General features: G+C 37.1%; 1 protein-coding gene across 1 annotated transcript in view; it reads right to left on the bottom strand.

Moving 5' to 3' along the window:
• C6H2orf88 (chromosome 6 C2orf88 homolog) overlaps positions 1-23,823 on the bottom strand; it is an 87,979-nt gene that overhangs the window by 59,875 nt on the left and 4,281 nt on the right. Inside the window, exon 2 of the mRNA XM_060151386.1 lies at positions 14,373-14,563. The gene's annotated coding sequence lies outside the window, so the exon portion shown is untranslated. The remainder of the gene's footprint in view (positions 1-14,372; positions 14,564-23,823) is intronic.

Consider the following 23,823-nt stretch of genomic DNA (forward strand, 5'->3'; position numbering starts at 1 on the left):
GGAACTGTTTTGTTCAGTACTTAGAAAAGTGCCTGGCACATGGTAATCAGCAAAGATTTGTGAAAAGAATGTTTAATCTCCATAGCCTTGTAAAAATGATCCCTCTTTTTCAAATGTGGAAATTGAGGCTCAGAAATGTTGGGTGATCTATCCAACATCTCAAAATATGGGTCCAAATCCAAATCTCATGATTCTAAATGCTATGTTGTCTCCCAAATGAAGAAGGGCTTCTCATGAAAATAAGAAAGGTCTGGAAGTGGCCTAGGTGGCTAACGTGGATGACAGCCTGTCTCCTGGCTCTGGTTTATGAGATTATGGTATGGACAAAGAGCAGGCTCTGTTTGAGAGGGTTGGAAATGAATAAGGTCCAAAATAAAGATGCGAAGGAATATTCTGTAAGTAGGTTGAGGGAAGTGGGTTTGCAAAGGAATAGGGCTTTCAGAGGATCCTGTGGAATTGACTTAAGAGACTGGACGGCAGTAAGAAAATGAGCAGGGAGAGAGGGTGAGACTTCCAAGCAGCCACGGGGATCAAAGAATGGATGGATGATTGACTGAATGATGTGAATACGTTGGGAAGTATCTGGGGACTCTGGAAATAAGCAGCTTGGACAGTAAGAGGGGCTGAACTACCAGGAGTATCCGGAAGTACGCAGCCGGTGTGAGGCTACAGTACTGACTACACTCCTTCTCGCTGGAGAGACTTCTCCACTAATATGGCCTGTCTGCCCCTCATCAAGTTCTGGCACAACCCCTGGTTCCTCTGGAAACTCCTGCTTCACTGCTATTAGCTGAGCTGTATCCTGCTGCAAGGACCAGGGGCAAGAAAATAAATCTCCATCAGCAGTGGAAGCAGAAACGGTGACTATACAAGAAGGCCAGGGATAGGGTTTTCAGGAGAAAAGTTCAAATTTGAGAGTTTCTGGGTCATGTTTAACACCACATCCTACGCTCTTACAAGCGGGTGTAAATGTGGGTATAGTCCTAGACCACTCGAGAATGTGTCAGGTCTAAAAGGCACAGAAAGGAATGTTTTTAAAAATCACCAAAGCTCCTGACTTCATAAATACTCCACTGTAGTTAAAAAAAATCTATATATTTATGTTATATTCAGAGATGGATAACAAGTAATAATATTAGGTTTATTGTGTCGATCACTAAAAAGCAAAATATCTAATATTAGAAGTTGTTAAGAAAAACTCTACCTTAAAACTGAAATCCAAACAATCCACAACAGATGTCCTATGAGGTGTGTAGAAATAGGCGAAGGCTCCTGAAAGGCGGCAGCAGCTGGCTCCCAACCACCCTTTGCCTAGAGACAGTTGCTAGGCAACACTAGATTTGCTCACAAATGCACTTTTTACCCAAGGATTAGTATTATGATAACACACACACTGCCTCCCAATCAATTTTTCTGCTCCTGTTTCATTAAAGGCAAGAGACTCTGGTAAACATTATTGATGATGGCTAATAGTCTCCTGGACACTGAATTGTGCTGGGCTCTTTCCTGGACAAAAACATTATTTTTGCCTTCTAGGTCTAGGGGGATTTAGAAAAGCCTGAAAGCCAAATATTTCCTTTGTTCTCAATTTCTTTGAGTCTGAGTGCAAATGCTGTCCAGGAAGCAGAAAGATGGAATAATGGATCTGAGACTCATTTTCTTTCAAGTTCTTTTGTTGACTCATAAAAAAACGAATACCGCCACTCAATTTAAACTCACTTTAAAAATATTTAGTAGACAGAGAATTTGAAATATGTAAAGAAAACAAAGATGTGATCATTCTAGAATTTTAAGGTTTTACCTTTGTTTTGTATTGATGCTAGTGAAGTGCTCAGTAACACAACAATAAAAGGTGGGAGTATGATTGGCCTTGTTCTGAATGGTGCTCTTTCTACAGCCGCTGCCAAATCATTTATTGGATGTATTCCCATCACCTGCACTCAACACTTCTAAAACAAATATATCTTTTCCTCAAAGCAGTTGTGCTTCTAATATTCTCATTTTCGCTAAAAGCACCATCACATTTCTGGTCCTTCAGACTTAAAATCTTGGCGCTATAATTCCCTCCTCCCCATGTATTCTTCATGTCTAATGACCAAATCTTGCTTCTTATTCCTTTTGCTCTCTCTTCTACTGAGCCATCCTGTCTATTAATGATTTCCTTTATCACTTTATTCCATTTTCTCCACAAATATGTATATATATTCTCTATTCCTCACAGTTAAAGCTAACATTTTTTAGTCTATAATTGAGAGGAACCAATCTCAGCCCTTCAACTGTCCAACAAGCCTCTGCTCTAGTCACCCCATGCCTTCCTCAAAGTTCCTGAAACTTAGGAGACATGATCCCTGCCTTCCTCTGTCCCTCTCCAAACGTTTACCACTGCCTGTAAGTCTATTTTACCTGGAATACTCTTAATGCTTTTATCTCTAATCATTCCCCAATTTAGTTATCCCATGAAACTATTCTAAATTCCCATTTCTTCCATAAAGCTTTCCTCAATTCTCCACACTCATACTGATAGAATGCCCTCACTAGTAATTTCCTTTAAAAAAATTTTTTTTTTAATTGAAGCATAGTTGATTTACAATGTTGTGTTAGTTTCTGGTGTACAGCAAAATGATTCAATTATACATATATATTTATATTCTTTTTCATATTCTCTTCCATTATGGTTTATCACAGGACATTGAATATAGTTCCCTGTGCTATACAGTAGGACCTTGTTGTTTATCCATCCTATATATAATAGTTTACATCTGCTAACCCCAAACTCCCACCCCTGACCTTGGCAACCACATGTCTGTTCTCTATGCCTGTGATTCTGTTTTTGTTTCGTACATAAATTCATTTGTCTCATATTTTAGATTCTACATATACTCACTAGCAACTTTCAAGTCAGTCAGTTGGCATCTCCATACATTCTAGAATGTTATCAGTCAAGAATCTTAACTCATAATAAGAGTTGATACTTACATAGTGCTGATTCTGTATCAAGCACTAATCTAAATACATATAATAAATTCAATTATTCATATCAACTTTATGAAGTAGAAATTATTATAATTCCTATTTTTGAATGAGGAAATTGGGGCACAGAGAGGCTATATAGTCTGCCCACTTAGTAAGTGGCAAAGTTGGGAATCAAACCCAGACACAATGGTTCCATAGTCCATATGCTCTAAACCACTAATCCTTACTATAGGTTCCTTCTAGTTCAAAAATTCCTACACATTATCTAGATCTGCCTCATAATTTGACCAAAGAGAAACCAAGGAGGAGAGATATTCAGTTACAAAAAGTTACACAAAGCAGCGTTTTTCAAAATTTAATGTGAATCACCTGGGGGTCTTTAAAATGTAGATTCTAATTCCGTAGATACAGGATGAAGACTGAGATGCTACATTTTTAACAAGTCCCCACGTGTTACTGATTTGACTGGTCTGTGTAGCTCACAATGAGTGACAAGAACAAAGAGAAATGCAAGCTGAGACTGGAACTCAGTTTTGACTTATTCTATCCACTGTTATCCCAAACATTATGCTAATAGGTAAGGAGGGAGAAAAATGTACCTGAGAGAATTTACTGGGAAAAAACTTACTTCATTTTGAATCACCTTCTTGCAATCATGAATGGCAAATAAATTTTATGATGCTTTTTTTCACATATATTTTAATTTTGTAGTAGTATAAAAAGCATTGAGCGGGCTTCCCTGGTGGTGCAGTGGTTGAGAGTCCGCCTGCTGATGCAGGGGACATGGGTTCGTGCCCTGGTCCGGGAGGATCCCACATGCCGTGGAGCGGCTGGGCCCGTGAGCCATGGCCGCTAAGCCTGCGTGTCTGGAGCCTGTGCTCCGCAACAGGAGAGGCCACAACAGTGAGAGGCCCGCGTACCGCAAAATAAAAAAATAAAAATAAAAAAAAGCATTGAGCTTGTCCAAGATTTATCATCCATAAATTCATTATTCACTTCTCTACACCCCATTGATTTATTGCTCTAGGTAGTGACTTGGGGATATGGTATTGAAGGAGGAAAGAGTATGTGGTAGGAAAACAGGCTTTCCAAGACCCAAATAAACTGGAGTCAGGATACCACTCATGAATATTTGGGCATTCATTCTGTTTTTTCCTCTGAATGAGCTTGCCACTGAGTTAGACTAGAAAACCAGAGTACCAGATGTCAATTTTTTTTTTCCAATAGGGGCATATATTTCCTAAGGGCTTCCTAAATAGTAATACATGCCCCTGATATGAAAAGTACAAGACAAAATTAAGCTTCCCAGATCTGGAAGGACTTACCTTGTGCAGCTAGTGTTAACAGTGGTAAATCCCTCTTTTGGGAAGCTGCACTAAGAAATGCCGGGAAATGTGGCCATTATGACTTGCATTAAGTCTGTGTGACCTTGGCCAAATACACAAATACATCAGAAACTTGAGGACGGTGAGTGTCTATGTTCTCTTTCTAGCCATCTATCATCCATTTAAACCCATAAAGTGAAAAAAAAAAGGGAGCATGCCAATTCTTTTGATGTCATTTATATATATTATGTCCATCATTTAAGTAAAAACTACCTACTTTCCCCCTCTTTTTCCTACCACTCTTACCCTCCCCAAATCTGTGATTCTGTGCGTCAAAATATGTTTGCTTTGTCTTCCCTTACCTAACGTCCTAATTCTGTAACTTATTCTAATGTATCCTTAAACAATTCTGTATCCAGGAGCTTTTCCTGAAGATCTAAGGTAATAACATTAACCACTAACTGAAGATTTTGTTGTTGTTGTTGTTAGAGAAGGACATAAAATAGAACATACTCCTTACATTTATTTTAGATATAATTAGAATGCCAGATAAAATAGCTCTTTGAGAGCTGAAAAATAAACCTTATAGATTTCTCTCATACATGAGAACTAAGGCATTATTCAAGGATAAGCTTTTTTTAAAGGACACTCTTAAGATGCTTTCAGATCACTGTAGTAGTTTATACATATTTACACAACATGATTTTTTGTTAATAAAATTTTAACTATAGAATGATACTTTCCAGTATACAATGTACCCTCATTTTTCATACATTACTTCTGGAGCACTTAATAAACCTGAATTATTGAAGACATTATTGTTTTAAAAAAGATTTTAAGGGTCATCAAAAGTATCTCATATCATATATTTTACATAGCTTTAAGTAATCCATTGAAAATCAATGGCTTTGAGACCTGCCATGTTGCTTTATTAATTTGCTTCCTGCTTCCAAAATATAATTAAGTGTATTGGGGAAGGGAGATTTATTTTGTTTCCCTAACAGTATTACACTAATTAATTTATAGAAAAGCATTTTGCCCCATGAACTTTTTTTTTAATTGAGGTACAGTTGATTTACAATACTATATTAGTTTCATGTGTACAACATAACTGATTCAAAATTTTTATAGATTATACTCCATTTATATTTATTATAAAATATTGGCTATATTTCCTGGGCTGTACAATATATCCTTGTAGCTTATTTAGTTTGTGCTTCTTAATCCCCTACCCTTATCTTGCTCCTTCCCTCTTCCCTCTCCCCACTGGGAACCACTAGTTTGTTCTTTATATCTGTGAGTCTGTTTCTTTTTGTTATATTCTCTAGTTTATTTTTCAGGTTCCATATTAAGTGATAACATACATTATTGGTCTTTCTCTGTCTGACTTATTTCACTAAGCATAATACCCTCTGGGTCCATCCATGTTGTTGCAAGTCCCATGAACTTTTACTTTAGTAGAAATTGCCTTTAGAGTGCCATGTCAGTCACCATGATCTATGTGTGACAGATTTCGCAACATACATCCCCAAAGAGTGGTAGAAAAAGAGAAAGCTCTCACAGATAACTCATTATTCCAGCATTGATTTCTGCATTGATTAGAGTGGCTAATTTCTTGGCTCACCCCATTTAACTCAGGTCCTCATTTGTCCTTTGTAGAAAGCTGTTTTAAAGAGCACAAGAGAATCTAAAACCATTTCATTAGGGTGACATCGGAGACAAAAAAATCCTAAGAATTATGTAGAGGACATCATTTCACTGACCGAGATGGGCTTCATGCAGTCAACCCACTTCGGTAAGTCTTATAATCGTGAGCTATCTGCTTGTGGCAATGCTATACAGTCATATACTCCAAACTCAGGAGCATATAAATTTGAAAGAATTAGGACATTTTCTGAAAATGTATTTGAATTAAATGTGGAAGAGTTGAGATGAAGAAAGAATTTAAAAGCTAATGATATTATCTCTTGATAACCCTTATGAAAGCACAAGACTGATTTTATCACATATGGAATAAGCAGACTTCACACTCAAATACCAAGCTTTGCCAGAAAAAGAAACAAAGAAAAAAATCACAGGTAAAGTTTTGCAAGTAAAATAAAGCTATATAAAAGGAAAGTTAAGGGATTTCCCTGATGGTCCAGTGGTTAAGACTCCACGCTTCCACTGCAGGGGGCATGGGTTCGATCCCTGGTCAGGGAACTAAGATCCTATATGCTGCGGGTGTGGCCAAAAAAAACCCAGTTAATATAATCTAACAGAATTAGAGTGCTAGGGAACAAGGATGATCTGACAATGAAAATCAAGAAACAATGATTGAACTATTAATAATTTTAAGTATATGATTAAAAAGATTGATGAGAAATGAGGAAAATTGAGATAAGATTCAAGCAGACTTTTAAAATGAGATTAGAATATACAGTAATTAAAAGATTCAAATTGTCATACACAGATATCTCCTGGATATTCTATACTTTGTGTAAGAAAAGTGATCACAGCAAGAATAAAGACTCAGCATGATTGTATCAATAAATTTTTCCATATTAATGCAAACTAATATGAAATAGTAATTGATACAACTAGTAATAAGTATTTCTAAGAAATAAAAGCTACATCAAACTGTAAAAAACTGGGGGAATTCCCTGGTGGTCCAATCGTTAGGGCTCTGCACTTCCATTGAGGTGGGCCTGGGTTCCATCACTGCTTGGGCAACTAAGATCACACAAACCAAACCAAACCAAACAAGAACCCACAACTGTAAAAAGCTGAACATTATAATGAGAATGATATTTAGAATCATGTTACATGCAAAATTTAATTAATTTGGATTACAGAATAGTGTGATTTGAATTGCTTCAAACACAAAAATAAAAGCAACTAAAAGTCTGCCCTAAAATAGAACTGATTAAACAAGCAAATAAGGGAAATTAGTCCAACTAGTGTGAGAAGATAAGATACACTGGTCCCATCAAGGTCTTACTGCACCTTTTTTTTTTTTGATTTTTTTAAATTAAAAAAAATTTTTTTCTTTTTTTTTAAATTTATTTTTCATACTGGAGTATATTTGATTTATAATGTTGTGTTACTGCATCTTTAAAGAGAAACTAAGAGATGTGATCAGAAGTGTCAGACAAGGTAGAAAATGTTACATCAGATGAACAGTTTCAGGAATCCGATTAAGTTATCCTTTCTTCGTTTCTAGCCCACTTAACATGGTTTGAAGGACGGTCTACACAAGGAGGGCACCAGCACACTTGTCTGTGCGTTCATTCCCACTTTGAATTCAAATGCAGCATTCATCAATGGCCCAGCCACTTTTTTTCAATAACAAACTCACCACTAGGTTGCAGTCTTAGCTCAACAGCTCCTTTAAGAACAAACTACTATGTATAAAATAAATACGTACAAGGATATATTGTAAAACACAGGTAACACAGTCAATATTTTATAATAAATATAAATGGAATATAACCTTTAAAAGTTGTGAATCACTATGTTGTACACCTGAAACATATAATACTGTACGTCAATTATACCTAAAAAAAAAAAATTCCATTCACAAGCAGTTAACCATTTAGTGGTTAAACACATAATACTTCTCTCTTGAGACAAGAGCTGATGCAAGCCACATTCAGTTTATCAATCAGTTCACTGGCCAATCTAGAGTCCGTGCAGATATATTGTTTTTCAAGAGCATCAAAACTCACAAATTGCCTATCAAAATATTCTCACTCATCAGCAGGCAGCCTCCTTAAGAGCTTTCTTCCATTACAAGTGCATAATCATGCAGCCAAAAAAAATCATCCTTTGGGTATTTTAAGCCTCTAGTTTCAACATAGGACAAATGGTTAAATAACAATATATAATTATCTTTCTCTTTGTTTCCATTGCTTGTATTGGGTCCTGAGACCTCCATGTAAGAGTCAGCCTTGCTGTGCTGACTCCTTTGAAAAGTCCACCTGTCTGTAACCATTGTCAGCACTTCCACTAGTAGTTTCTCAAACAAACTTCAGGAAATAATCATTCTTTAAACTATAAATGCAAGAATAAATAAATATTACAGAAAATTTATCATATATCCTCTTTAAATAACTATTATAGGCCATAGTCCAGGTAAAAGAGCGATGAGTCCAGGAGCAGGCAGTGAGATATGTGTGAATGAGTAAAGCATTGAGTACTTTATTATTGTTTAAATCCTCAATTACTACAAATAAACCCACTTGATCAGTATGAATCTGGAATTTAAACGCTAAGTGATACAAATAGATATATGTCAAAGTGTGTTAAGAACCAGTTAAGTGTGTTAAGAACAAGTTATTGGTTTGTTTGGAGAAAAGATTGAGATATTGATAAACTTTAGGTAATGCCCTTGGTTCAGTAAGTTAGGGGTAACCACCAGAAGAATAAAAGTAGAATGAGTAACTTTCAAAACAGCAGAAGCACATTTGATTATACAATAAATGGTAGGAAAGGAGAAAAAGAAACAAAACTCAGGAAGAAAGCATGGTGTCTTTTACTAGCTTCCCTCAAAGAAGAGAGCCTGAATCAAGGTCTTGTATGCAGGCAGTTTACTTTGGAAAAGAATCCCAAGGAACAGGAATAAGGGACTGATAAGAGTGAAACTGAGAAGGAGGGCAAGTCTACTTAAGAGTGCATTACTGAGTTGATCAGCATGGGGCTCAATCCACTAGGGTCTTCTGAGGAGCCATGTAGAATGCACTTCAGAATTATATACCCAAGGGGTAGAAGAGAGGAACATTTATTCTTCAGCTCATCTGCTTCATTGATCAAGGGATACTCAGTTTTTAACTCATCTGAAATTCTTGGTTTGCCCCTGTCACAGTGGTGAGAGGTTCTTGCAGGTGTCCCAGGCAGTGGTGGTAGAGAAGGCCAAGAGTAGAAAGCAGGAGATCCATAGTACAGCTGAGACAGCATGCTGTCAGGTTATACCTTTATGCAGGTGGTGGCTTCAACAATGATTGAAGTAAAAAGATGAGGCAAAAGATGGCAGCAATAACTGTAATGATAGTCATTGCAAACGGGTTCAACTCATTAGGTTAAAGAAATGCAGTACTATGTTATTTAAACTTCAAAGGATACATATCAAAATATTAATATACTCTGCCTCCAAAGACTTGACGCTATCTATATTTTCTGACTCAAATGCAGCAAAATTAGAATGGAAAAATATTTACAATATTCACAAGGTTGTCCTCCTCCTCCTTTTTTGGTTATAGCAAAGTATATTACTGGATGAGTCCTTCTGTTGAAAAAAACTAAATATACTGGATATGTAATTTTTGAAAATCTTCTTAAAATTAATGAAGAGATGACAAGATTGTAAGAAATTAGCAGGCAAAGCCTGAAGGGGACAGAGGAACATAAGGAGGTAAACCAATACAGAGTCCTCTTTTGGCCTGAAGGTGTTTGCCAATCCCAGTAAATTTGAACTTTCATGTTGACAACTTCATTTGAATGAGAAGATCAGAAAAAGAAGAAGCTCAGTGTCAGACAAGGTGAGGAATCTAATAATAGACACTTCGCACAATGAGCTGGGATCTCAAAGACTTACTCTGAGACTAAGGGTTAACTAGAAACAAACCAGCACATATGTGGTATTACAGTATACATTTCCATCATTGAGGTAGACCAAGGGACTTGATTCAATGTGGCCCTGTTATGGTGATATAATTAATGTTCCTAGGTATCTAGCAGAAGCCAATTCAAAACCTCTCTGGAAAAAATAACTATTCTAGATCTCAGAATTTTCTGTAATATTTTTTAAGTACAATGGCTACAAGGCAGCCAAAGATAACCAAGTTAATAAACAAAATACTACAAACAAGAACTGGGAAAAACAACAGACAAAAGAAACAGATTTGTAAACATTCAGATACCAGAATTATCAGCCAAAGGCTATAAAACAACTATGCTTAAATAAATAAAAGACAAATTTTGGGGAGAAAGTCTGCAGGGAAGAAAAACCTATAAAACCAGATAGATCATATTCAAAAGGAAGAAAACAAAACCTCTAGCACTGAAAAATACAATGTCCCAAATTAAGAACTCAGTGGATAGGTTAAATAGTAGATTACAAACAGCTGAAGAGAGAACTGGTGTAAGATAAGGAAGAATAAAATACACAGAATGCAGCCCTGGGAGATAAAAAGATAGGATATGTAAAAGAAAGGGTAACATATTTAAAGGATAGAATAGAAGGTCTAACATAATCAATTGGAGTCTCAGACGGAAAGAAGAGAGAGACCAATATTTTAAAATATAACTGAGAATTTTACAGAATTTATGAAAGACACCATTCTATATATCCAAGAAACCCAAATAACCAACAGGCAAACTTATAGCTGACTTGTACAGCAACAATGGAAGCCAAAAGGAAGTAAAATGGTATCTCTGTTACACTGAAAAATAATAGTCAAACTAGATTCAGCAACAATATTTTTCAAGAATAAAGACAAAATAAAGTCATTTTGTGACTAAAATGAAAGCATGTATCATCAATATACTCATAGTAAAGAAAATTCTAAAGCATCTATAGAAGGATGAAGAATGAAGAAAATGATAAATATGTAGGTAAACCTATATAAGCAATGAGTGATATAAAACAACAGTAATAATGTCTTGCAAGGTTTACAAATTATGTATTTTTCCTGTAATGGTGAACCTGGTAATTCCAATCAATGAGAACAAATAGAAAAGCCGGTATCAGGGAGCCTGTGAAGAATTACAGGGCCAAGGTCCAGGAAAAGAAGGAAACACAAATAGGAAGCCTGCTATCTGGAACATCTATTAATTTCTGAAGGATCAGCTAATAGGCTAAAAGCTGAAATGAACTTTTCATAGACTCGTAGGGTTAGCAGCATAAAGACAAGTTCAAGCAATTAAGTGGTAATATGGGGCTAGTAACACCCCCAGCTTCAGGTGGCATCCCCAAATGCTACACTCTAGGAGTAAGTGAACTAAAATAGAAGAGCCAGTTTCAAATCACCTTAATAACTGATTGAATTAAAATAATCTGAGATCACTAGTACCTCTGGACACTTGCCTGCAAGGGTAAATCCTCTTTAGAAGAAAAATAGCATCATTCTGGCCCTCAAAATTTTCTACAATTTTTCATAGTCAATTCCAGCACTCAATCTAAAAAACAAGGCATACTAGAAAACATGCTAAAATAGTAAGAGAAATAATAGATAAATAGAAAGAGATATAGAGGATACAGATATTATCAGCTATGGGTACTTAAGATAACATTTAATCTTTTCAAGGAACTACAAAAAAGATTTAGAATTTTGACAGGGAACTAAAAACTATACAAAAGAGCTGAATAGAAATTCTAGAACTGAGAAGTACAATAACAAAGCAATGGATTGTTTTCAAGGCAGTTTAAGCACAGCTTAAGAAAGAATTAATGAACTAGAATACAGACCGCAAGAAAATATCCAAACTGAAGGATGGAGAGAAAAAAAGAATGAAAAGTAGAGAAAACAGTGTGAAAGACAGAAATTACAGTGGAATAGTTTGTTATACATGTAATTGGAGTTCCAAAAAGAGAGGAGGGAGAAAATGGGACAGAAACAACATTTGAAGAGATGATGGCTGATAATTTTTCAAAAACAAGAACAAGCCACAGATTCAAAAGAATGATGAAGTGAAAGCAGAATAAACATAAAGGAAACACAATAAGGCATATAATTGTAAAACTGCTAAAACAAGGGCAAAGAGAAAAAAAAATCTTAAGAACAGACTACCCACACACACACAGCAATACAATTCACAGCTGTCTTCACAACAGGAAAGAAAAAAAAAAAACAGAAGAGGGACTGCCCTGGTAGTCCAGTGGTTAAGACTCCGAGCTTCCACTGCAGAAGGTGTGGTTCGATCCCTGGTCAGGGAACTAAGATCCCACATGCCACACGCCAAAAAAAAAAGCCATATTATTTTCCCCCCGCTCTGGCTGGTCACAGAAGATGAAGTCAGAGATACAAAGCATAAGGAAGATTTGATTTGCTGTTTCTGAATTGAAGATGAAGAAGACTGCATGACAAGGAATGTGGGCAGCCTCTAGGAGATAAGAGTGGTTCTGGTTGATAGCAAGCAAGGAAATAGGACTTCAAGCCTACCATGGCAAGAAGAGAGGGCAGACATCAGAAGCAAGAACTACAATCCTGCAGCCTGTGGAACAAAAACCACGTTCACAGAAAGATAGACAAGATGAAAAGGCAGAGGGCTATGTACCAGATGAAGGAACAAGATAAAACCCCAGAAAAACAAATGAATGAAGTGGAGATAGGCAACCTTCCAGAAAAAGAATTCAGAATACTGATAGTGAAGATGATCCAGGACCTCGGAAAAAGAATGGAGGCAAAGAAATGTTTAAAAATGACCTAGAAGAATTAGAGAACAAACAAACAGAGATGAACAATACAATAACTGAAATGAAAACTACACTAGAAAGAATCAATAGCAGAATAACTGAGGCAGAAGAATGAATAAGTGACCTGGAAACGGAACGGTGGAATTCACTGCTGTGGAACAGAATAAAGAAAAAAGAATGAAAAGAAACGAAGACAGCCTAAGAGACCTCTGGGACAACATTAAATGCACCAACATTCGCATTATAGGGGTCCCAGAAGGAGAGAGAGAAAGGACCTGTGAAAATATTTGAAGAGATTATAGTTGAAAACTTCCCTCACATGGGAAAGGAAATAGCCACCCAAGTCCAGGAAGTGCAGAGAGTGCCATACAGGATAAACCCAAGGAAAAATGCCGAGACACATAGTAATCAAATTGGCAAAAACTAAAGACAAAGAAAAATTATTGAAAGCAGCAAGGGAAAAACGACAAATATCATACAAGGGAACTCCCGTAAGGTTAACAGCTGATTTCTCAGCAGAAACTCTACAAGCCAAAAGGGAGTGGCATGACATATTTAAAGTGATGAAATGGAAGAACCTACAACCAAGATTACTCTACCCGGTAAGGATCTCATTCAGATTCGATGGAGAAATCAAAAGCTTTACAGACAAACAAAGGTAAGAGACATCAGCACCATCAAATCAGCTCTACAACAAACACTAAAGGAACTTCTCTAAGTGGGAAACACAAGGGAAGAAAAGGACCTACAAAAACAAACCCAAAACAATTAAGAAAAGGGTCATAGGAACATACATATCGATAATTACCTGAATGGATTAAATGCTCCAACCAAAAGACACAGACTGGCTGAATGGGTACAAAAAGAAGACCCGTATATATGCTGTCTACAAGAGACCCACTTCAGACCTAGGGACACATCCAAACTGAAAGTGACAGGATGGAAAAAGATATTCCATGCAAATGGAAATCAAAAGAAAGCTGGAGTAGCAATACTCATATCAGATAAAATAGACTTTAAAATAAAGAATGTTGCAAGACACGAGGAAGGACACTATATAATCATCAATGGATCAAGCCAAGAAGAAGATATAACAATTATAAATATATATGCACCCAACATAGGAGCATCTCAATACATAAGACAACTGCTAACAGCTATAAAAGAGGAAATTGACAGTAACACAATAATAGTCGGAGACTTTAACACCTCACTTACAGCAATGGACAGATCATCCAAACATAAAATTACTGAGGAAACACAAGCTTTAAATGACACAATAGACCAGATAGATTTAACTGATATTTATAGGACATTCCATCCGAAAACAGCAGATCACACTTTCTTCTCAAGCACGCACAGAACATTCTCCAGGATAGATCACATCTTGGGTCACAAATCAAACCTCAGTAAATTTAAGAAAAATGAAATCATATCAAGCATCTTTTCTGACCACAATGCTATGAGATTAGAAATCAATTACAGGGGGAAAAAACGTAAAGAAAACAAACACATGGAGGCTGAACAATATGTTACTAAATAACCAAGAGGTCACTGAAGAAATCAAAGAGGAAATCAAAAAATACCTAGAGACAAATGACAATGAAAACACGACGATCCAAAACCTATGGGATGCAGCAAAAGCAGTTCTAAGAGGGAAGTTTATAGCTATACAAGCCTACCTCAAGAAATGGGCTTCCCTGGTGGCGCAGTGGTTGAGAGTCTGGCTGCCGATGCAGGGGATGTGGGTTCAGGCCCTGGTCCGGGAAGATCCCACATGCCGCGGAGCAGCTGGGCCCGTGAGCCATGGCCGCTGAGCCTGCGCGTCCAGAGCCTGTGCTCTGCAATGGGAGAGGTCACAACAGTGAGAGACCTGCATACCGCAAAAAAAAAAAAAAGAAACGAAACAAGAAAAATCTCAAATAAACAATCTAACCTTACACTTAAAGGAACTAGAGAAAGAAGAACAAACAAAACCCAGAGTTAGCAGAAGGAAAGAAATCATAAAGATCAGAGCAGAAATAAATGAAATAGAAACAAAGGAAACAATAGTAAAGTTCAATAAAACGAAAAGCTGGTTCTTTGAGAAGATAAACAAAATTGATAAACCATTAGCCAAACTCATCAAGAAAAAGGAGAGGACTCAAATCAATAAAATTAGAAATGAAAAAGGAGAAGTTACAACTGACACTGCAGAAATATAAAGCATCCTAAGAGACTACTACAAGCAACTCTATGCCAAAAAAATGGACAAACTGCAAGAAATGGACAAATCCTTAGACAGGTATAACCTTCCAAGACTGAACCAGCAAGAAATAGAAAATATACACAGACAAATCACAAGTAATGAAATTGAAACTGTGATTAAAAATCTACCAACAAACAGGGGCTTCCCTGGTGGCGCAGTGGTTGAGAGTCTGCCTGCCAATGCAGGGGACATGGGTTCGTGCCCCGGTCCAGGAAGATCCCACATGCTGCGGAGTGGCTGGGCCCGTGAGCCATGGCTGCTGAGCCTGTGCTCCACAACAGGAGAGGCCACAACAGTGAGAGGCCCACGTACCACAAAAAATAAATAAATAAATAAATAAAAATAGAAATCTACCAACAAACAAAAGTCCAGTACCAGATGGTTTCACAGGTGAATTCTATCAAACATTTAGAGAAGAGCTAACATCCATCCTTCTCAAACTCTTCCAAAAAACTGCAGAGGACAGAACATACCCAAACTCATTCTATGAGGCCATCATCACCCTGATACCAAAACCAGACAAAGATACTACAAAATAAAGACAATTACTGATCAATATCACTGATGAATATAGGTGCAAAAATCCTCAACAAAATACTAGCAAACAGAATCCAACAATACATTGAAAGGATCATACACCATGATCAAGTGGGATTCATCCCAGGGATGCAAGGATTCTTCAATATACGGATATCAATGTGATATACCATACTAACAAACTGAAGAATAAAAACCATATGATCATCTCAATAGATGCAGAAAAAGCTTTTGACAAAATTCAACACCCATTTATGATAAAAACACTCCAGAAAGTGGGCATAGAGGGAACCTACCTCAACATAATAAAGGCCATATACAACAAACCCACAGAAAACATCATTCTCAATGGTGAAAAACTGAAACCATTTCCTCTAAGATCAGGAACAAGACAAGGATGTCCACTCTCACCACTATTATTCAACATAGTTTTGGAAGTCCTAGCCACGGCAATCAGAGAAGAAAAAAAAATAAAAGGAATACAAATTGGAAAAGAAGAAGTAAAACTGTCACTGTTTGCAGATGACATGATACTATACATAGAGAATCCTAAAGATGCCACCAGAAAACTACTAGAGCTAATCAATGAATTTGGTAAAGTTGCAGGATACAAAATTAATGCACAGAAATCTCTTGCATTCCTATACACCAATGATGAAAAATCTGAAAGAGATATTAAGGAAACACTCCCATTTACCATTGCAACAAAAAGAATAAAATACCTAGGAATAAACCTACCTAGGGAGAAAAAAGACCTGTATGCAGAAAACTATAAGACACTGATGAAAGAAATGAAAGATGATACAAAGAGATGGAGAGAAATATCATGTTCTTTGATTGGGAGAATCAATATTGTGAAAATGACTATACTACCCAAAGCAATCTACAGATTCAATGCAATCCCTATTAAATTACCAATGGCATTTTTTACGGAACTAGAAAAAAAAATCTTAAAACTTGTATGGAGACACGAAAGATTCCGAATAGTCAAAGCAGTCTTGAGGGAAAAAAACGGAGCAGAAGGAATCAGACTCCTTGACTTCAGACTATACTACAAAGCTACATTAATCAAGACAATACGGTACTGGCACAAAAACAGAAACATAGATCAATGAAACAGGATAGCAAGCCCAGAGATAAACCCACGCACCTGTGGTCAACTAATCTATGACAAAGGAGGCAAGGATATACAATGGAGAAAGGACAGTCTCTTCAGTAAGTGGTGCTGGGAAAACTGGACAGCTGCATGTAAAAGAATGAAATTAGAACACTCCCTAACACTATACACAAAAATAAACTCAAAATGGATTAGAGACCTAAATGTAAGGACACTATAAAACTCTTACAGGAAAACATAGGAAGAACACTCTGACATAAATCACAGCAAGATCTTTTTTGATCCACCTCCTAGAGTAATGGAAATAAAAACAAAAATAAACAAATGGGACTAATGAAACTTAAAAGCTTTTGCACAACAAAGGAAACCATAAACAGACGAAAAGACAACCCTCAGAATGGGAGAAAATATTTTCAAACGAATCAACAGACAAAGGATTCATCTCCAAAGTACATAAACAGCTCATGCAGCTCAATATTAAAAAAACAAACAACCCAATTGAAAAACGAGCAGAAGACCTAAATAGACATTTCTCCAAAGAAGACATAAAGATGGCCAAGAAGCACACGAAAAGCTGCTCATCATCAGTAATTATTAGAGAAATGCAAATCAAAACTACAATGAGGTATCACCTCACACCAGTTAGAATGGGCATCATCAGGAAATCTACAAACAACAAATGCTGGAGAAGGTGTGGAGAAAAGGGAACCCTCTTGCACTGTTGGTGGGAATGTAAATTGATACAGCCACTATGGAGAACAGTATGGAGGTTCCTTAAAAAACTAAAAGTAGAATTGCCATATGACCCAGCAATCCCACTACTGGGCATATACCCAGAGAAAACCATAATTCAAAAAGACACAGGCACCCCAATGTGCATTGAAGCACTATTTACAATAGCCAGGTCATGGAAGCAACCTAAATGCCCATCGACAGACGAATGGATAAAGAAGATGTGGTACATATATACAATGGAATATTACTCAGCCATAAAAAGGAACAAAATTGGGTCATTTGTAGAGACGTGGATGAATCCAGAGACTGTCATACAGAGTGAAGTAAGTCAGAAAGAGAAAAACAAATATCGTATATTAACGCATATATGTGGAACCTAGAAAAATGGTACAGATGAAGTGGTTTGCAGGGCAGAAATTGAGACACAGAAGTAGAGAACAAATGTATGGACACCAAGCGGGGAGAGCCGCGGGCGGGTGGTGGTGGGAAGAATTGGAGATTGGGAATGACATGTATACACTAATATGTATAAAATGGACAACTAATAAGAACCTGCTGTATAAAAAAATAAATAAAATTAAATTTAAAAAAAGCCAGAGGACAATGAAATGATAGCTTTGAAGGGCTGGGAAAAAAATCCCATAACCAACTAAAATGTCCTCAAAAATAAACATTAAATAAGGACATTTTCAGAGAAATAAAGCTGAGAGAACCAGTCACCAAAAGACCCATTCTAAATGCAGAAGAAAAATGATACCATATGGAGGCTCGGGGATGTAGGAGAGAATGAAAAGTGAACAATAAAATATACGGGTAAATTGAATAAATTATAAATAAAATTGACTGCAAACACACAACTTCTTTTGAATAGAAAAGTGTGTGTATACATACATTATCTCTGTACATATATGCCTGTATATGTATACATGCATGCATGCTTATCTATATATGCATGTACATGCATATATATATATATACACACATATATGAATGTATACTATGTTGAGTGTCTTTTAGTGAGACTCTTGCCCATTCTATTGAGTTGTCCCTCTCTCAGTAACTGATATAAACAAATTAAAGGGAACATCACGAGGAAAATTTCAAAATATTAGAACTGAAAGGCTTATTAAGAGAAAAAGGGAGGAAGATGTAAACAGCAATATACAGAACAAAAAAGTTAAAGTAGACAAAAGAATAACAGATTTTTTAAATTATGAAGGAATACCATAAATGAATTAGTAAATTTGAAAAGTTGATGAAATGAAAACAAATATTGGAAAAAGATAAAATTTCAAAATTACCCAAGTAAAAGAAAACTTGAATAGACCAATAGGCTCTAAGAAAATATAATCAATTATTTTAAAAAAACTTTAAAAATTGGCTAAGTCTAGACTGTTTTACAGGTAAGATCCACAAGAAACCCATAATCTCCAATTAGTGGAAAAGCTCTTCAATTAATTTTATAATACTAGTATACTCTTCATACAAAAATCTAAGGATGGGAGAAGAAAAGGAAATTATGGGCAATTTCACATATAAACATTGATGCAATGTTTAAACAAAATATTAAATAATAGAATCCAGTGTGCTATAAATAACAACAACAACAATAGCAACAAAACATCATGATCAAGTAGGCTTCATACCAGGAAGGTAAAGTCTAAAGGAGGGAAGGCATATGTCCAACTCAATCGATGTAGAAAAACATTTTGATGAAGTCCAAAAGCTATGTATGATAAAAAACTCTTAACAAAACTAGAAATAGGAAGGAATTCCCTTACTTTGATAAAGTTATCTATCAAAAACCCATAGCAAGAATCACATCAATGGAAAAACTTAAAAAGCATTCCCTTTACATTCAGGAACAAGATGAAGATCCTCCTTATTGATACAGAACACTGTAGGTCCTGGCCAATAAAAGACAAAGCCAAAAATAAATAAATAAAAAGAAATAAGAGGTAGGCTAGCAAATTAGCATATCAAAATTTGTGGCGTTCCGCTTTCCAACAATTAGAAAATAAGATATCACAACAGTAACAAAAACAGTAATAAGTGTCTCTACATAAATCAACAACAAATACATAAGGAAAATCTATTCTTTAAAATTCTCTAAAGGTTAAACATAAGGTTACAAGATTTTATTAAAATTTACAAGTAAGGCCTGAATAATTGGAGAGATGTACTATGTTTATGACTGGAATCATGACTCAGGCAGAAGTGAGAAGGAAAAATGTTATTCTAAATATAGGAACGTGAAATCTAAAAACATAATGTTGAATGAAAAAATAAACAGAAGTGAATTTTGTTCAATTTATGTAAAATTTATAAACAAACAGAAAGACTATACTATGTATTTTAAAGAATATATATGTGCTCATTTACACACACACACACACACACACACACACATACACATTCCTAGTATGAACTCTATTTCTTGATCATGAGGTGTTTTTTATACATACCCATATATTCTTCCTTTTTTCTTTTATTTTTTTTTTGCGTTACGTGGGCCTCACTGTCATGGCCTCTTCCATTGCGGAGCACAGGCTCCGGACACGCAGGCTCAGCGGCCACGGCTCACGGGCCCAGCCACTCCACGGCATGTGGGATCTTCCCGGACCGGGGCACGAACCCGCGTCCCCTGCATCGGCAGGCGGACTCCCAACCACTGCGCCACCAGGGAGGCCCATTCTTTTTATTTTAAGGACAAATGTTAAAGACCAAGGGAGGCTTATTACTGCCGGCAGAGGTGCCTTAAGTGGTGACCTAGTCTGGTCCTGAAAGACTTAATCTCTCTAAATACCTAGCTTAGTTTACCTAGGGTTGAAAGAGATGATGCTGGCATACTCACAAAGAATGATAATAAAAATCCTCCAAATGCATTTACAGTGTAATATCATACCTCTGCTTGTGTTTATTAATGCACTACCAGGTGATGGCTAATGGACAAGGGGCATGCCGAGGCTCAGTCTCCTATTTGAGATGATGTCCTACTCAGTAACCCGACTACCAGGAATGGGACACAGCCATGAGAAGGAATCTGATTTCGTTTCTGGGGTGGAAAGAAGCAAAGTAACAGACAGATTCCAACTCAGGTTGTGTTTTGTTTTCAAGGTACGCATTTTGACGAGGTATCTGGGTCACCTGCCAGCTCCCATGCATCCCTCAATTTGTAATCTCCTTGCTGTGTCCACACACAGATCAGACCTTTTCCTGGGCTCTGAGGGCTTCTCTGTCCTCCTAGAGATCTAAATCACCTGCCCTTACCATAGAATCAGAATCAATGCTTTCCAGTTCTTGACCAATTATCTTTAGAAAGATTAGGAGTCATAAAGAAATTGTTCTGATCTTGCATCCTGTCTTTGAACTTCTAAGTGCTCTACGAGTTAGACCCTGGGACACAGTGGAAGCCCCCTGCTTCAACTGGTGTGCCCCATATTCTTTTTTTTTTTAACATCTTTATTGGAGTATAATTGCTTTACAATGTTGTGTTAGTTTCTGCTGTATAACAAAATCAATCAGCTATACGTATACATATATCCTCATATGCCCTCCCTCTTGCCTCTCCCTCCCATCCTCCCTATCCCACCCCTCTAGGTGGTCACAAAGCACCAAGCTGATCTCCCTGTGCTATGCGGCTGCTTCCCACTAGCTATCTATTTTACATTTGGTAGTGTATATATGTCCATGCTACTCTCTCACTTCATCCCAGCTTACCTTTCCCCCTCCCTATGTCCTCAAGTCCATTCTCTATGTCTGCGTCTTTATTCCTGTCCTGCCCCTAGGTTCTTCAGAACCTTTTTTTTTTTTTTTTTTAGATTCCATACATATGTGTTAGCACACAGTATTTGTTTTTCTCTTTCTGACTTACTTCACTCTGTATGACAGACTCTAGGTCCATCCACCTCACTACAAATAACTCAATTTCATTTCTTTTTATGGCTGAGTAATATTCCATTGTATACATGTGCCACATCTTCTTTATCCATTCATCTTTCGATGGACACTTAGGTTGCTTCCATGCCCTGGCTATTGTAAATAGTGCTGCAATGAATATTGTGGTACAGGACTCTTTTTGAATTATGGTTTTCTCAGGGTATATGCCCAGTAGTGGGATTGCTGGGTCATATGGTAGTTCTATGTTTAGTTTTTTAAGGAACCTCCATACTGTTCTCCACAGTGGCTGTATCAATTTACATTCCCACCAACAGTGCAAGAGGGTTCCCTTTTCTCCACACCCTCTCCAGCATTTATTGTTTGTAGATTTTTTGATGATGGCCATTCTGACTGGTGTGAGGTGATACCTCATTGTAGTTTTGATTTGCATTTCTCTAATGATTAGTGATGTTGAGGATCCTTTCATGTGTTTGTTGTCAATCTGTATATCTTCTTTGGAGAAATGTCTATTTAGGTCTTCTGCCCATTTTTGGATTGGGTTGTTTGCTTTTTTGATATTGAGCTACATGAGCTACTTGTATACTTTGGAGATTAATCCTTTTTAATCTTCTCCTCAGGCCAACTTATGTGTGTAACAGAGGCTGAGGTTCGTTCTCAGAGATGGTAAACATAGCAGCACAAAGTCCCAGCATCCATTAACAGTGGTAAGACATGGCCAGAAGCATTTCATTCCCCAGCTTTATCTTCCTAAACATCACACATTACAACTTCTAGATCATTTTTGACCAGGTGAATTCATGGCAATAAATACTGATGCTATTTATGTTACACGGTCATCCTATATAAGAGAAGGAAATAAATTGTAATTTTTCTTATTATTCTACTAAAGTATCCACTACTGTATTTATTTACCTTATTTGATATCATTGTTATCAATTTTCTTTATTGTAACTTTGATTTCAACTTACATCTGAGCAGAGTCTGGGCTGAAGCAAAAGGCCTAAAAGAAGCAAAGGGCCTTTAAAGAAAAAATACTTAATTCACTCCTTGATGTCTAAGGGAAAATAAATAGTGGACAGCAGGATGTGAAGACCACTGTTTTGTATGGATCTGGAAAACAATGCTCTCTATTCTCTGGGAGAATTTGAATACAGTGATGCCATGGTGAGGCTTGGCAGTTTTCTAGGTGATTTATTGTCTTACAATGTGATATTTTGTCTGAATATTGTCAGTTTTCAAGATAAAGGTAATTTTCATCTTACTGAAAAATGGCTTAACATTCCTTGGCCAAATACAGCCTCATCATGTGATATTTATGGGAGCAGGAGGTATGACCGAGTGGCCCAGGCATTCTGATGTTGGGCCACTGTATTGTTGTTATTTTCTATTGATCTCACCATACACTAGGCCAGTGGTTTTCAAAATGTGGTTCCCGGGTCAACAGCATGAGTATCACATGAGAACTTGTGAAAATGCAAATTCTTGGGCCCTACACCAGACCTACTGGATCAGGAACTCTGGAGTTGGGGGTCCAGCAATCTCTGTTTTAAGAGAAACCCCAGGTAATCCTGATGCTTGCTAAAGTTTGAAAGCCACTGCCCTAGGTCAATTATACCCTCAATATGTAGCATCCATGGTAGCACCAGGGAGGGCTAAATGAACCAAATTTTCTGATGCTGGGCTATTGCATTTTGTTATCAAATTTCCTGGGGCTCAGAGGGCAAGTCCACATCTTGAAGTTACAGTTTCATTAGAAGAAAATGGACAGTTCTACTTCAAGAACTCTGGAAGAGGAAGATCCTGGGATAGGTAATAGGGACTTAGGAGGACACCCTAGTTTGTAGATGAGTGGGATTATTTCCTCCTCTCTAGCCTGGTGATTATGTGGGCCTTGGGGAGTGGAGGGAAATGTCTGTTCCTCTTAGGACAGAGTGGCCAGGTGAAGAAGAGTGCCCTGCCCAGTGGATGGGATATGGTGGAGCCACATCCCAGCAGAGGACTGGCTGGAAATGCAACTGTCCACCCCATGCAGAGGGATATCGTGAGACTACCGTCAGCAGAGGTGGTAGTATGGTGGTCTATTGAGGAAGGAGCCTGTGACAGTTTTTGGGATACTGTCAGAAAAAAACCTGAGAAAATAGTATAGAGGCTAAAGGCAGGTTGGCTGCTGCAGGCAATGTAACAATGTAATGTTGGCAAAGCAAATGAAGGTTATACCCACAGGCTGGGGAAACCTGGACACACATTCACACCTGCCGCATGGCCTCGATACCACAAACTCCTTCACCTCTTGTTTGCTGACCTCTGATTCTAACATTGACTGCCTGCTTTTCCTATATCTCACAACACACCTACCTTTTCCCCTTAGCCCTGGCACTATAATATATACAAATCAATGAGATTTGAAAGACAGGAAATACAATTTCACAGTTAATTCAAAGGTATTATAAAAATACATCTTATTAATACAGATTATTCCTCCATATCTCCTACAGTATTATAAACCAGCACCTATGAAGTAATCAGAAACTAAAGAAAGCAGAAATCCCACACAAGAATTTTGAGAGAGATAGCTAGGCTTTGCCCTTTTCCAGTA

Source organism: Lagenorhynchus albirostris, chromosome 6 (assembly GCF_949774975.1).
Source record: "Lagenorhynchus albirostris chromosome 6, mLagAlb1.1, whole genome shotgun sequence".
Lineage (NCBI taxonomy): Eukaryota > Metazoa > Chordata > Mammalia > Artiodactyla > Delphinidae > Lagenorhynchus > Lagenorhynchus albirostris.